Source organism: Salvelinus namaycush, chromosome 39 (genome assembly GCF_016432855.1).
Source record: "Salvelinus namaycush isolate Seneca chromosome 39, SaNama_1.0, whole genome shotgun sequence".
In the NCBI taxonomy this organism is placed as follows: Eukaryota; Metazoa; Chordata; class Actinopteri; order Salmoniformes; family Salmonidae; genus Salvelinus; species Salvelinus namaycush.
Genome location: NC_052345.1, coordinates 16,436,954 through 16,450,244, shown reverse-complemented (window position 1 = coordinate 16,450,244; position 13,291 = coordinate 16,436,954).

Here is a 13,291-nt window from a genome sequence, read left to right as displayed (position 1 = left end):
GCATGGGTATCACCTACCCAAAGATCGTGTTCTGTCCTCACTCATGTTCCCAGTATCAAATCAAATCAAATGTATTTATATAACCCTTCGTACATCAGCTAATATCTCGAAGAGCTGTACAGAAACCCAGCCTAAAACAGCAAGCAATGCAGGTGTAGAAGCACGGTGCCTAGGAAAAACTCCCTAGAAAGGCCAAAACCTAGGAAGAAACCTAGAGAGGAACCAGGCTATGAGGGGTGGCCAGTCCTCTTCTGGCTGTGTCGGGTGGAGATTATAACAGAACATGGCCAAGATGTTCAAATGTTCATAAATGACCAGCATGGTCAAATAATAATAATCACAGTAGTTATCGAGGGTGTAGCAAGTCAGCACCTCAGGAGTAAATGTCAGTTGGCTTTTCATAGCCGATCATTAAGAGTATCTCTACCGCTCCTGCGGTCTCTAGAGAGTTGAAAACAGCAGGTCTGGGACAGGTAGCACGTCCGGTGGACAGGTCAGGGTTCCATAGCCACAGGCAGAACAGCTCAAACTGGAGCAGCAGCACGACCAGGTGGACTGGGGACAGCAAGGAGTCATCAGGCCAGGTAGTCCTGAGGCATGGTCCTAGGGCTCAGGTCCTCCGAGAGAGAGATTGAAAGAAAGAGAGAATTAGAGAGAGCATACTTAAATTCACACAGGACACCGGATAAGACAGGAGAAGTACTCCAGATATAACAAACTGACCCTAGCCCCCCAACACATAAACTACTGCAGCATAAATACTGGAGGCTGAGACAGGAGGGGTCAGGAGACACTGTGGCCCCATCCGATGATACCCCCGGACAGGGCCAAACAGGAAGGATATAACCCCACCCACTTTGCCAAAGCACAGCCCCCGCACCACTAGAGGGATATCTTCAACCACCAACTTACAATCCTGAGACAAGGCCGAGTATAGCCCACAAAGATCTCCGCCACGGCACAAACCAAGGTGGGCGCCAACCCAGACAGGAAGATCACGTCAGTGACTCAACCCAATCAAGTGACGCACCCCTCCTAGGGACGGCATGAAAGAGCACCAGTAAGCCAGTGACTCAGCCTGTCACGAATCCCGCCGAGGATGGTGCCTCTTCCTGTTCGGGCGGCGCTCGGCGGTCGTCGTCACCGGCCTACTAGCTGCCATCGATTCTTTTCTTTTTGTTTCTGTTAGTTTGGGCTGATTGGGTGCACCTGTTTTGAGTTTAGTTTGGTGGGTAGGCTATTTAAGGGCAGGTAGCCCGCTGGCTGTTGTGCGGGCTTGTATTCTGTTATGTTGGTGTTGGATTGTAATGTGGATTTTGTTATTTTCTCGGAACAGTTTAGTCCGGTGTTTTTGGACTCGTCTTTTCATGCGCCCGTGTGTTTTAGGGCATGATCGTTTTCCCTGTGTATTGGAAAATAAATCCACGTTCTTGAAACCTGCTCTCTGCGCTTGACTCCATCCACCCAGTACTCCTAGCAGCTCTGACAGAAGCCCGCACCACCATATGGAGTCAGCAGGAGCAGCGACCACCCCTCTCCCAACTATGGAGGAGCGTGTCCATCATCATACAGCTGTCCTTCATCGTATCGGGTCAGCGATGGACCAGATGATGGAGAGGATGGAACGATGGGAGAGGAGTGGTCTCCCGACGCCCCCTTCAGCTCCCCTGCAGACGACACAATCCACTCCTACAGGGTCATCGGCTGGGACCAGCACATTGCGTCTCACCCCCCCCGAGGGTGTACGATGGAGCAGCGGCTGGTTGCCAGGGATTTCTGCTCCAGCTTGAGCTTTACCTGGCTACCGTGCGTCCGACTCCCTCGGGTGAGGAGAGTGTAAGCCTCCTTGTCTCCTGTTTGTCGGGGAGGGCCCTGGACTGGGCCAACGCAGTCTGGAACAGCCCAGACTCGGCTCGGGACCATTACGCGGAGTTCACCCGCCGGTTTCGGGCTGTGTTCGACCACCCACCAGAGGGCCGAGCGGCGGGTGAGCGTCTGTTCCACCTCAGACAGGAGACGAGGAGCGCCGAGGAGTTCGCTTTAGAGTTCCGGACCTTGGCTGCTGGTGCGGGGTGGAATGACAGGGCCTTAATAGACCATTACCGTTGCAGCCTCCGGGAGGACGTCCGTCGGGAGCTAGCTTGTCGGGACACCACACTCTCCCTCGATGAACTGATAGACATGTCGATCCGACTAGATAACTTGCTAGCTGCCCGCGGGCGTTCAGAGGGGGTCCTGTCCATTCCACCTCCCAGCCCTCCCGCTCCAACTCCGATGGAGTTGGGAGGAGCTGCATCTAGGGGGACCGGAGGAGGTGGCTCTTCTTGCACCTACTGTGGCCGGAGAGGACACACTTCGGACCGGTGCTGGAGGAGTCCATCTGGGAGTCGGGATGGCAGGCGGAATACTCCTCGGCCACCCCAGGTGAGTAGGCACAAGACTCACCCAGAGCTCCCTGTTGGTCACATGTTTTTGGTTATTTTTTTCCCTGCGTTTTTTCCCTCTCTTCAGCATAAGGCGCTAGTCGATTCAGGCGCAGCTGGGAGTTTTATGGATCGCGGACTCGCCCGTAAGTTGGGTATTCCGCTGGTGCAGATAGACCCACCTTTTCCCGTGCACTCCCTAGATAGCCGACCGTTAGGGTCAGGGCTGGTCAGGGAGGCCACGATTCCACTGGACATGGTAAACCAGGGGGATCATAGGGAGCAGATCAGTTTTTACCTTATTGATTCACCTGGGTTTCCAGTGGTGTTGGGGGTTCCCTGGCTAGCCATTCACAATCCCCTCATTTCCTGGCGACAGGGAGCTCTTCAGGGGTGGTCAGATGAGTGTTCAGGTAGGTGTGTGGGAGTTTCCATCGGTGCCACATCGGTGGAGAGTCCAGACCAGGTTTCCACTGTGCGCATTCCCCCAGAATATGCCGATTTGGCTATCGCTTTTAGTAAGAAAGAAGCGACTAAATTACCACCTCATCGACGGTGGGATTGCGTGATAAACCTCCAGGAGAACGCTGCACTTCCCAGGAGTCACGTGTACCCATTGTCACAGGAGGAGACGTTGGCTATGGAGACATATGTCACGGAAGCTCTGGGACAAGGGTTCATTCGGCCCTCCATGTCACCCGCCTCCTCGAGTTTCTTTTTTGTGAGAAAAAAGGAGGGAGGACTGCGTCCGTGCATTGATTATCGAGGTCTAAATTCAATCACAGTGGGATTTAGTTATCCACTACCTCTCATCGCTACGGCGATGGAATCATTCCACGGAGCGCGTTTTTTCACAAAACTGGACCTCAGGAGCGCGTATAATCTGGTGCGTATTCGGGGAGGAGACGAGTGGAAAACAGCGTTTAGTACCACATCAGGCCACTATGAGTACCTCGTCATGCCGTATGGGTTGAAGAATGCTCCAGCCGTCTTTCAATCCTTTGTAGATGAGATTCTCAGGGACTTGCAGGGGCAGGGTGTGGTAGTATATATTGATGACATCTTGATCTATTCTGCCACACGCGCCGCACATGTCTCCCTGGTGCGCAGGGTGCTTAGGCGACTGCTGGAGCATGACCTGTACGTCAAGGCTGAGAAATGTGTGTTCTCCAGACCAGCCGTTTCCTTCCTGGGTTATCGCATTTCCACCACGGGGGTGATGATGGAGTGTGACCGCGTTAACGCCGTGCGTAATTGGCCGACTCCAACCACGGTAAAGGAGGTGCAGCGGTTTTTAGGGTTTGCCAATTACTACCGGAGGTTTATCCGGGGTTTTGGCCAAGTGGCGGCACCCATTACCTCACTGCTGAAGGGGGGGCCGGTGCGTCTACGGTGGTCGGCCGAGGCAGATGGAGCCTTCAACCAGTTGAAGGCAAGGTTTACTGAGGCTCCCGTGTTGGCGCATCCGGACCCTTCGTTAGCGTTCATAGTGGAGGTGGATGCGTCCGAGGCTGGTGTTGGAGCCGTGCTATCACAGCGCTCGGGCACACCACCGAAGCTCCGTCCCTGTGCTTTCTTTTCTAAGAAGCTGGAGCCGGCGGAGCGGAACTATGATGTGGGGGACCGGGAGTTACTAGCTATGGTAAGAGCCCTGAAGGTGTGGAGACACTGGCTTGAGGGGGCTAAATACCCTTTTCTCATCTGGACTGACCACCGCAATCTGGAGTATATCCGAGAGGCGAAGAGACTGAATCCGCGTCAAGCGAGGTGGTCCATGTTCTTTACTCGTTTTAGATTTACGATCTCTTACCGACCAGGTTCCCTCAACACTAAGGCCGACGCGCTGTCTCATCTCTATGACACGGATGACCGGCCATCGATCCGACTCCCATCCTTCCAGCCTCGTGTCTGGTGGCCCCGGTGGTATGGGAGGTGGACGCGGACATCGAGCGGGCGTCGAGGGTAGAACCTGTGCCGTCCCAGTGTCCGACTGGCCTTAGGTACGTACCGCTTGGTGTTCGTGATCGATTGATTCGGTGGGCTCATACACTACCTTCTTCGGGTCATCCGGGGATTGAGAGGACAGTGCGGGGTCTTAGGGGGAAATACTGGTGGCCCACCTTGGCTAAGGACGTGAGACTCTATGTCTCTTCCTGCTCGGTATGCGCACAGAGTAAGGCTCCTAGGCACCTGCCGAGAGGGAAGTTACAACCCCTCCCGGTTCCACAACGGCCATGGTCTCATTTATCGGTAGATTTCCTGACTGATCTTCCCCCGTCTCAGGGGAACACTACCGTTTTGGTCGTTGTGGATCGGTTTTCTAAGTCCTGTCGTCTCCTTCCATTGCCTGGTCTCCCTACGGCCCTACAGACTGCGGAGGCTCTATTTACCCACGTCTTCCGGCACTACGGGGTGCCGGAGGACATCGTATCTGATCGAGGTCCCCAGTTCACGTCCCGGGTATGGAGGGCGTTTATGGAGCGTCTGGGGGTCTCGGTCAGCCTTACCTCTGGGTATCACCCCGAAAGTAATGGGCAGGTGGAAAGAGTGAACCAGGAAGTGGGTATGTTTCTGAGGTCGTATTGCCAGGACCGGCCAGGAGAATGGGCAAGGTACGTCCCGTGGGCAGAGTTGGCCCAGAACTCACTCCGCCACTCCTCAACTAACATGTCGCCATTTGAATGCGTATTGGGGTACCAGCCGGTCCTGGCTCCGTGGCATCAGAGCCAGACCGAAGCTCCTGCGGTGGAGGAGTGGGTACAGCGCTCTAGAGAGACCTGGCGGGCAGTCCAGGCCTCTCTCAGGCAGGCCAGTGAGCGGCAGAAGAGGTGCGCTGACCGCCACCGCAGTGAGGCCCCTGTGTTCGCACCAGGGGACAGGGTCTGGCTCTCGACCCGAAACCTGCCCCTCCGCCTGCCCTGCCGGAAGCTGGGGCCGCAGTGTGTGGGGCCATTTAAAGTCCTGAGGAGGATAAACGAGGTGTGTTATAGATTACAACTCCCTTCTTACTATCGTATTAACCCCTCGTTTCATGTGTCTCTCCTCAGGCCGGTGGTAGCTGGTCCCCTTCAGGAAGGTGAGGTACCGGAGGTCCCTCCGCCCCCTCTGGATATCGAGGGGTCCCCGGCGTACGCTGTACGAGATATTCTGGACTCGAGACGCCGGGTGAGGGGCCTGCAGTACCTCGTTGACTGGGAGGGGTACGGTCCGGAGGAGAGGTGCTGGGTACCGGGGAGAGACATTTTAGATCCTTCCCTCTTGGCTGATTTCCACCGTCGCCACCCGGATTGTCCTGCGCCTCGCCCTCCGGGTCGTCCTCGAGGCCGGGGTCGGCGCGCTGCGGGAGCCGCGCGTCAGAGGGGGGGTACTGTCACGAATCCCGCCGAGGATGGTGCCTCTTCCTGTTCGGGCGGCGCTCGGCGGTCGTCGTCACCGGCATACTAGCTGCCATCGATTCTTTTCTTTTTGTTTCTGTTAGTTTGGGCTGATTGGGTGCACCTGTTTTGAGTTTAGTTTGGTGGGTAGGCTATTTAAGGGCAGGTAGCCCGCTGGCTGTTGTGCGGGCTTGTATTCTGTTATGTTGGTGTTGGATTGTAATGTGGATTTTGTTATTTTCTCGGAACAGTTTAGTCCGGTGTTTTTGGACTCGTCTTTTCATGCGCCCGTGTGTTTTAGGGCATGATCGTTTTCCCTGTGTATTGGAAAATAAATCCACATTCTTGAAACCTGCTCTCTGCGTTTGACTCCATCCACCCAGTACTCCTAGCAGCTCTGACACAGTCCCTGTAATAGGGTTAGAGGCAGAGAATCCCAGTGGAGAGAGGGGAACCGGCCAGGCAGAGACAGCAAGGGCGGTATGCCTGTAAAATCCCTTTCACAGGATGAGACACCCCGTGTCCCTGTAGGTTGACCCAATTATTGCCAGCTGCTATCTCATCTGCAATGGCATATCCCCCATCTCCACCTGTAGTCAGTGGAGTGTATTCATTGATGACAAGGGAAGTCAGGCTTCCCCAAAAAATGTACCAATAAAAAAACATAAATGTATTTATATTTAGTCTCTGTGTTTAATAATTTCCCTTCAATTTGCAAGAGGCTGAATCTATCTTACAGGAGAAGGCATCTGAGGGAGCGAAACAGCTTGGATTTGGCGTCACTCCTATCAAATCCCATTGAGAGCATAGGTCATTGACAAAAACTTGAAATGCTGTGTTGTCCTCTGTTGGCTAGCTAGCCAGCTAGCTAAAATAATCATTTTCCTAAATTAGATGGGGATTGGACTTGTGGTTTTACTTAATTCTATGTACTGGCCAATGATTATAACGGCAATTCTGATCCAACTATTAATTCATACCTGGCCACGTCATATTTAGCTTACATTGATTAGACTAAATCATTTTTGGTATCTTTTAGTTGTTACTGTATTAGACTAAGCAGAGGTGATTTGATGTTGCAAGTTGAAATGGTGCTGGAAAAGTGTAGGCAGCTCCTGTTTTCTTTGCGACTTGCAGTAATCAATAGTAGTTTAGCTTGACCATGCCGTAGGTCATGTTACTGTACATGCAGTATGCTTTGTGGACTTCACTGGACAGAGGTTGCGATCAGGTTTTGTGATAAAAACAAAGGTGTAGTTGCATTTATTCTGACACCTTGTCTTCTTATTGACTCGGGCCTTTAGGCCTATATATCACCATAACAGGTAATAGAGCAAACAACTTCCACATAGTCCTTGACCCTGTATGACATCTAGCCTTTCCAATGAGGTCCGGGCTGCCAAACCATACGCTATACTGCCATAGTCTATTACAGATCGGATCAATGCAACATACATGGTCCTCTCCGCAAGCGTCTTGGTCCACTCTTCTCTGCCTTGACAAAAATGTAAGTGTTCTCCTCAAACCACAACGAGCGTATACCACCCAGTTTCCAGTCAATTTGCTAATGTTTCATGCGGCTGACATGCACTACTGTTAAATAATGGAGTAATAGCCTATAGCTCACACCCTGTTGTAAATCAAGGACATGACATTGCAGCTATCTCCCTCTCCAAATACACACAGGAATGTGCCTTTTGTTTCAGACATTTTCCCGCCGAAACTCTAACATGTTCTGAAGCAAATACTGGAACAATATTTCTAACACAGAACACGGGGAATGGTCAGAGGTGACCCAAAGACCACTAATGTCGTTTGGTTGTTATTTTGTGATGTCATAAAAAAAATTATAAAGGAAATACTGTAACTTGAAAAGTATACACACTATATGTGTGAAGTGTCCATTCGAAGTGTTTTTGTTAAGAGAGGGATGTGATCTTAGAAACTATAGGAGGAAATTGTGTCTATAACTTTGTACAAGTAAGTAGTCACCGCCCCCTGAGTGAGGTCAGAGAGCGTGTCAGCCTGGTGGAACCGCCCCTTTTGAACAAACTGTATAATATGATGGGTTAAGAATTAACATATCAGACCGGAAAGGCGTCGAGCTGCAGCTCACGTCCAAAGTGGTTTGAACTCTGATATCTCAACACGAGGTAAAGACGATAGTCACCTCCCGGACAATCAATGGTATGGCTGATTAGCTGTCCTAAGTAAAGTATCTACAAAAGCTCATTTAAGTGGGACCATTCTATTACTCTTCTCAAATCCCTGTAGTACGCTACTCTCATCACCCCACTGAGAACCATTGACACGGCTGGCTAGCATATCTTCAAAGAATCATCTTCCAGAGCGAGTGGAAGTAGAGGGAGCTCTGTAGTTCTCTGAAGGACTACACGACCAGTTGCCGGGCGACGGCCGAGGAGAGCAACATTAGGAGACGGGTGGGGAGCCCTTTTGGACAATCGGAGCCTTATAAGCGTGCCGCAAAAAGGCTAAACACCCTTTCCAAGAAGGACTGGTTCTGACAGAAATGCACAAAGAACACAGACATTTACACATAAATACATTCATGATTTCTTACTCCAAACGGGTGGCGGTTTGTGTGCGAAGTATATGATTACTGTAAGAGTAGTTTCTAAATGTACCAAAGTATTTTGTTTCTGTCTCTCTCTCACCCTCTCCATGTCTTTTGTAACAAGTCGCCATATTGTGTAAGTCTGCTAGGGAATTGTTTCAAATTCAGGCCTAGGCAAAGGCCAGGCCGTGGAATCATGCTCAGATCAGATAAAGAATTTGCGATAGTAAAGTTTTGAAAAATGTATTTGTTATTCAAATTAAAAGCCCATTGAATACTCATCTTTGTGTAATTATTTAACTCCCACCGCTTGTGGGACATTTATTTTGAAGGCACGTATAAATAACAACTGCACAAGGAGAGACAGTGACTGACAGACTGACACACACACGTCACAATTACAAATAGTAGCTCGCTAGAAATTGTTCAAAAAATGAGTTTTTCAAAGAAAAGTTAAGTAGACAATGAATGCAGGGTGTTCCAGCAAGAGTGGACATCGAAGTATTTATTTATTCACCGTGGACATCATGGCCCTCATGAATTAACTGAATTCCAAACCAAAAGGGAAGGGCCTGTTTGCACATCAGATGTACAGCCTTGTCAAAGCCTTCAAGGGAAAATTACTCCTCCTGACCCGTGAAGTAGAAGCCACTACTAGTCTGTTCCCTATCAGATGACCACCGGGAGAAATATACATCACTGCTGCGTGCTTTGAACGGTGAGTTTTCTCATCGTTTTGAGGATTTCAAAGTGTTGGAAAATGACATGCTGTTGGTTTCCTCTCCTTTCACCTTCGGTGTGGATAACGCTCCCACTGACCTGTAACTTGAGCTTATCGATCTTCACTTTGATGCAGTGATTAGAGAATTATTCAAAACATGTCTATGGTTAGTTCTCAGACCGTCTCAGCTCTCTAGCAATCTTGTTGCCAATTTAGGGACGCTAGTTAGCTAACAGCAAGCTGACAATATTGAAATGTCCATGTTAGGTGTGCTTAGCTAGCCAGTCTAATAGAGATCAACAATATTAATGGGGTGGTTAAATTGTGTATTGTTCTGTATTTTGTTGTAGGTGGTACAGAATCTGATTTCACCAACATGAGCTTCCAACCCCTAGCTTTGCACAAGGGGAAGGTAAGCTGAACAAAAGGTGGGTGTCCACCCCAAAATTCTGCATGTCATGATGACGGAGACCTGTCTCGATCAATGAGTGAGAAGACTTGAAAGACACGATGGCGGCGCACATATTGTTGGATTACTTTATGCACCTGGACACGGACATTGTGAGACTCCTGTTTCCCTGAATCAAGGACGAAGACGGCATCGCTAAGGTTGGTTGAAAATTCTCTGTGTTACACCAAACAGTACCTATCCTATAACACCCAGTAATGGATACCAAAAATCTTTGGTTAGATCACATTATCTGGTGCAACAATCTGTAGCTAAGAGAACTGGGGATCAGCTGATGATGGTGAGAAATTGCAATTCCAAAGAAACATACAGTAAGTTCAGGGAATACTTGTAAAGCTGTGGGAGGACAATTGTCATGATCAAACTGCCATTCAGCTCCTCATGAGTCATTAGCTTGAAATCCAGAATGTCTAATCCCTTGAAGGAAACAGCTCACTGGATACAGTTATGCTACAGTTACACACACAGGCAAAGGAATTCTGTTTTTGTATCTAGAATCGACTCCAGGAAGAAGCCCAGGCACCACACGGTATTGTCTATAAGTCAAAAACAAATACTCTACTGTACAGTTTGAACAACAGTTGAACCGTGCCAGCGTAACATCAACATTAGGATAGACTAGTTGAACATGCATACATGTGCACAGGCACAGAACAATATCTAGACTAATAGAATGAAATATTGCGTAACCCTCAACCTTTGCACAGTGACCAGACCATTCAAATATGCCTAGGTAGGTAGGTAGGTAGGCAGGCAGACCGTATCTACCTACAGCCATGTCTATCAGGCATGCTTAGGCAAATATTTTTTATTGTTAAACCAGCTATAGTTTTAGAGATTTACAACAGGAAATTGTTGTATAGTTGTTTTTCCTCACTGTTTGCTAGTAAACTTAGGTAGTTTGCTATATATGCAATATTTGTTATTTACATCTTTTGGAATCCTATCTTGTATCATGCCTATAATTCTGTGATATTGAAATGCATCCATGGTCATAATCATAACCAATGTCAACCCTCATCAATTATGTTGCATAGCTAGCTAGTAATATTATTTACAGTTGCTGATGTCACACGTTTGCTAACAAGTTAGCAGGTCCCAGGCTAATTATCTAGCCAACTCCAGTCATGTGCTAACGTTTGCTGTTAAACCTAATTTTAGGTGGCTGGTTGTAATGTTGTAGCTTGCTGTTTAGTAGCTAGCCATATCTACAATTTAAATGAGAGGTTTTACAATCGAGATACAAAAGGGCTCCGATTTGTAAAAACTCTTCTATTTTCAGTCATAGATATGTTTACCTACCTAACTAGCTACATAATTAGACCCCCCCCCCCCCCCCCCCCCACTACACACACACACACACACTGTAACACAGTAGTAGCTATGTTAGGCAGCAATACACAATGTGTTTCAGTAGATAAACAAAAGTTAGCTAGCTAGGATGCTTGCAGGAAAAATAACGTAATTTGTGTCTAATCAGTTCTTTCATTTTTTCCCAAAGGATTGTTGTTAGTGTCCGCCTTGTTGTTAGTGTTCCCCTTTAAAATTTAATTGAGAAGGTTTTTGGGAAAGCCGTTCCATCAATCAATCAATCAAATGTATTTATAAAGCCCTTCTTACATCAGCTGATGTCACAAAGTGCTGTACAGAAACCCATCCTAAAACCCGAAACAGCAAGCAATGCAGGTGTAGAAGCACGGTGGCTAGGAAAAACTCCCTAGAAAGGCCAGAACCTAGGAAGAAGCCTAGAGAGGAACCAGGCTATGAGGGGTGGCCAGTCCTCTGCTGGCTGTGCCAGGTGGAGATTATATGCCCACTCAGATCACACCCTGACCACCCAAAACATAAAACATACAAAGCAAACTCTGGTCAGGGCGTGACAGTACCCCCCCCCCCCCAAGGTGCGGACTCCGGCCGCAAAACCTGAACCTATAGGGGAGGGTCTGGGTGGGCATCTGCCCGCGGTGGCGGCTCTGGCGCTGGACGTGGCCCCCACTCCACCATAGTCAATCCCCGCTTCCGTGGCCTCCTAGGAACGGCGACCCTCCTAAATGACCTCACTGGACTGAGGGGCAGCTCCGGACTGAGGGGCAGCTCCGGACTGAGGGGCAGCTCCGGACTGAGGGGCAGCTCCGGACTGAGGGGCAGCTCATGACTGAGGGGCAGCTCATGACTGAGGGGCAGCTCATGACTGAGGGGCAGCTCATGACTGAGGGGCAGCTCATGACTGAGGGGCAGCTCATGACTGAAGGGCAGTTCATGACTGAGAGGTAGCTCATGACTGAGAGGTAGCTCATGACTGAAGGGCAGCTCTGGCGGCTCCTGACTGGCGGGCGGCTCTGGCGGCTCCTGACTGGCGGGCGGCTCTGGCGGCTCCTGACAGACGGGCGGCTCAGGCGGCGCCGGACAGACGGGCGGCTCAGGCGGCGCCGGACAGACGGGCGGCTCAGACGGCGCCGGGCAGCTCAGGCTTGCCGAGGCGCACTATAGGCCTGGTGCGTGGTGCCGGAACTGGTGGTACCGGGCTGGGGACACGCACCTCCGGGCGAGTGCGGGGAGGAGAAACAGGGCGTACAGGGCTCTGGAGATGCACAGGAAGCCTGGTGCGTGGTGTAGGCACTGGTGGTACTGGGCTGGTGCGGGGAGCTGTCACAGGCGGACTGGTGCGTGGAGAAGGCATTGCAGTAGTCTAACCTAGAAGTGACAAAAGCATGTGTAGCAATATTGATGTTACTCATATTGTTGTTACACAGGAAACAGAAACCAGTAGTTACTTTATTAATGTGCTGGTTGACAACATGCCTAGTAAAGTTTGCTTAACTATATATCTTTGTCTGTCGTGACTACAACACAAAGCATATTGAAACAGCATGGATTCATTTTCCAGCATCATTTTTGGACAGAAAGTTTCTGATTTTTGCAATGTTACTTAGATGTAAAAAAGCTGTCCTTGAAACAGTCTTGATTTGTTCGTGAAAAGAGAGATCAGGGTCCAGAGTAACGCCGAGGTCCTTCACAGTTTTATTTGAGGCGACTGTACAACCATCAAGATTGTCAGATTCAACAGAAGATCTCTTTACCAGAATATCTCTTTACCAGAAGACGGTTAGGCCTATCATTAGCATCGCTATATTTTTCTTGTTCCTTAATTGTTTGAAACCTGGACGTTTTACTTCATATTATGAGGCATGTCTTAACTTGCTTCAAAGTAGCCTATAGCCAAAATCCCACCATAGAAACATGGTTAGACTTACATATGCGCTCTCCGTTTCTATTGGTTTTTCAAATAAACTTTATTTAATTGTCTAGTGGCAAAAGGCATTATCCTAGTCATATTAGCAACCCATGATAGTTGTTGCATCTTTAGAACCCTTTTCTTCATAAATTTCGAACATATATTTCGTCTCTGTCCATGAAACCGCTTACATGTGCGGTGCGATTTTAGAACGCGTTTTCCCGCAAATTGCATTTTGGAACACTTGTCCGTATGCCGACTGCTTGGTGTACATTGCTGCGCTTAAAATGTGAAGAAATAATACTATATCAACATTTTAAGTTAGACATTCTGATCTGTTTCATCAGCCTTATTAATAGATACAGCGTATACCTCCACTACACTACTTTGATACGCATCAGTGGGGATTAAGAAGTGAGTATACACAATGCCCATAAAAAAGTGGGTATACGGCGTATACCTGCACATACTCTCTAATAAACCAATTGAACTAT